This window comes from Myotis myotis, unplaced genomic scaffold (genome assembly GCF_014108235.1).
Source record: "Myotis myotis isolate mMyoMyo1 unplaced genomic scaffold, mMyoMyo1.p scaffold_m19_p_10, whole genome shotgun sequence".
NCBI lineage: Eukaryota > Metazoa > Chordata > Mammalia > Chiroptera > Vespertilionidae > Myotis > Myotis myotis.
Window position 1 is genome coordinate 68,689,779 of NW_023416314.1, and position 3,390 is coordinate 68,693,168.

Sequence of the window (3,390 nt, forward strand, 5' to 3'; positions counted from 1 at the left end):
TATATAATAAAAGACTAATATGCAAATTGATCCAACAGCCACAATGACCAATTGCTATGATGCACACTAACCACCAGGGGGCAGACACTCAACGCAGGAGCAGCCCCCTGGTGGTCAGTGAGCTCCCACAGAGGGAGCGCTGCTCAGCCAGAAGCTGGGCTCATGGCTGGTGAGTATAGCAGTGGTGGCGGGAGCCTCTCCCGTCTCTGTGGCAGCGCTAAAGACCCCTTGGAGGATGTCCAACTGCTGGCTTGCGGGGAGCAGGCCTAAGCTGGCAGTCAGACATCCCTTGAGGGGTCCCAGACTGTGAGAGGGCTCAGGCTCCACACCCCCTCCCCCCCCCAGTGCACGAATATTGTACACCGGGCCTCTAGTAATAATATATAACATGGTGGGCTGGGCAGTAAGTGGATTGGAAGAGTGAAGCAGAATAAAAGGTAGGGAGTTTCTGCAAGAGGAAAGCTGTTTCATATAACAGGTCAGGGAAGCCTGAGAAGATGGCATGTGAGCAGAGACCTGAAGGAAGTGAGGGCGAGACCTTGAGGCTACCTGAGCAAAGGGCATCCCAGGCAGAGGGGTTACGTGTGCAAAGGCCCTGAGGCCGAGCTAGGTTGGAACAGGTTGCACGCAGGGAAAGTAGTAGGAAATGTGGCCAGAGAGGTGTCACAGGCCCAATGATGGAGCGTCTGACAGGCGTGGGCTTGGGTCAGAGGGAAGGATTTGAGCAGGGAAACAGGATGATCTGACTGTGTTTCAACAGGTTCCTCAGGCTGCCGCTTGAGAACAGGCCTTGGAGAGGCAAGCCTAGAGGGAGGGAGCCCAGGGAGGAGGCCGCTGCACTAGTCCAAGGTGGTTCCTGAGCATCCAGGGCACATCTCCCGATTGTGACCACTGTCAGCAATCACAATGAGAGGAAACTGGAAAACACCCCCAACAACTGCACAGGGGAGCCAGGACGGAAAGAGAGAGGGAAGTCGTGCCCATAAAAAGCCCAGCGGAGGTAGGCTCCCACCAGTGAGCATGAACCGGAGTCCCGGGCCTTAGGCCGCCGGTGCGATGCTGGAAACATGGAAGCAATCTGGCCCGGTGCGCTTCGCAGGAAGCGTGATGTCCATGTACATCTTCACATCGCGGTGGGCGGCCTGGAGTCCAGCGGGGGCCCCAGGGGAGGACCTTCGGGCTCCGGGCCCGCTTCCCGCAGCGCCGCTCCCAACTGGTCTGTTTCTATCGGCACCAGATTTCTTCTGAAGAAAGGGTACACACCCTGACTTTAACAATCTTTACCCCAATTCACTCCAAGGGACAGAAAGCCTGCCCCGGTGATTCAGCAGAAGAATGGCCGGAGCACGTCCATGCTGTGGGGGGACCCAGTGTCGCTGCATCTCAGCGGCTCTTCCCGGAGACCCACGCCCATCCTCTAGGCTGCATAATGGGCCATGCGCCCTCTCCCTGGCCTCCCTCGCATTATTCATTGGAAATGCTTTCCACAAAAGAGGAAAAGCCTGTGGGGAAAGAAGGGGAGCCAAGGACCCAGAAAACCGAATCTGTGAATAGAAACGTTTGGCGATGAAGACATGAATGGACCTCCTTTCTGGAGCCTGTCTGCTGCCAGCATGGGGCGCGGCACGCTCCCAGGAAGGGCCTGTCGCAGGGGGCCCTGCCTCCCCGCTGCAGCGCCCCCACCTGGCGGAAGTGGACATCTGATGAGGAGAAGGAGCAGGCCTACAAGCTGGCCAAGAAGGATCCGACTCCCTCACAAACTACTGCGACCCCGGGAGACCCACATGGCGTCGAGCAAGGACGCTTTGTAACACGCAATGAGATCTTGAGAATTCTTAAGTCCAAAGGACTTGCGCCTGATCGTCCTGAGGACCTCTACCAGTTAATTAAGAAAGCGGCCCTAGCCGGTTTGGCTCAGTGGATAGAGCGTGGCTTACAGATTGAAGGGTCCCAGGTTCGATTCTGGTCAAGGGCGCATGCGGTGGTTGCGGGCTCAAGCCCCAGTGTGGGGTGTGCAGGAGGCAGCCGATCAGTGACTCTCTCTCATCATTGATGTTTCTATCTCTCTGTCTCTCTCCCCTCCTCTCTGAAATCAATAAAAATATATTTGAGCTGAATCAATAAACATATATATGAGAGGGGAAAAAAAGCAGTTGCTGTTCGAAAGCATCTTGAGAGGAACAGAAAAGATAAGAATGCTAATTCCATTGCATTGTGATCGAGAGCCATCTTATTCACAGTTGTATTTACCAGCTGGCTCAGTATTATAAGACCAAACGAGCCCTCCCCCCTCATTGGAAACGTGAGTCCATCCACAGCCTCTGTCTTGGTTGCATAAAATGTCTACGTACTCAAGCAATAAAGTCATTGTTTAACTAGAAAAAAAATAAAAGAAAAAATGTATGGATAAAGCTGTTCACCGCTCCACACATGTGCCTCCATCTATGGCACACACACACACACACACACACACACATATTTTTATGAATAAAAAGGTAGAGGACACTATAAATGTGCCGTTGGTTCTGGAATGCATTACCACATTTCCTGAGCATGACATGTTTGTTAAAAACCTAGAGAAATGGTTGAGTGGTGGACTGACAACCTTCACCCGCCACACAGTCTGTGCCCAGCGGACAAACAGGCACACCAACGAGTCCATTCGGGGTTGAGTAATTAGGCAATTGGTGTTTCAGCCACTTTATGTTTAAATAATAATTGGGGACTTGGTTGGGAATTTGGGGTGGGTTAGGAATGCATTGTTTTTGCCACGTAGACACAGAAGAATGTAGTCCCTCATTATGCAAAATTCACGGTGTAACACTTGAGGCATGGATTAGATTTTTAGGCTAAGACATGCTTCTATACATAAAATTAAAGACCTGGTCATAGTGATATCTGATATTAACGAGTCCTTCCCAGGCCCTGAGACTGTGCTAAACCTTTAACATGCTGTAATTTATTTGATACTTGAAATAGGCCTGAGGTTCAATATGTTTGTTATGATTAATGCTAGTTTAGAAGTGAGGAAAAAGAAGAAAGAGGCTGAATAACTACCCCAAGGTCACAATTCCTGGCTTGGGTAGACAGACATTTGTTTTTAATATTGTCCTTATGGTGGACATATACGTTTTCATATACATGTGTATGTGTGTTCTAAATTTCACCATAAATAAAAGTCAAAGGAGGTAGAGGGAATCATTCCTAACTCATTCTAGGAGGCCGGCATTGCTGTGCTACCAAAACCAAAGACGTTGCAAGAAAGAAAAGGAAGCTACAGGCCAAGAGCCTTCGTGAACCTAGATGTAAAAATCCTTAATAAAATATTTGCAAATTAAATCCAACAATGTGTAAGAAGAATTATACAGTGTGACTACGTGGGGTTTATCC

General features: G+C 50.1%; 1 pseudogene; it reads left to right on the forward strand.

Moving 5' to 3' along the window:
- Positions 1 to 1,067: 1,067 nt before the first annotated feature.
- On the forward strand, positions 1,068 to 2,338 carry LOC118665499 (annotated as a pseudogene).
- Positions 2,339 to 3,390: the final 1,052 nt, after the last annotated feature.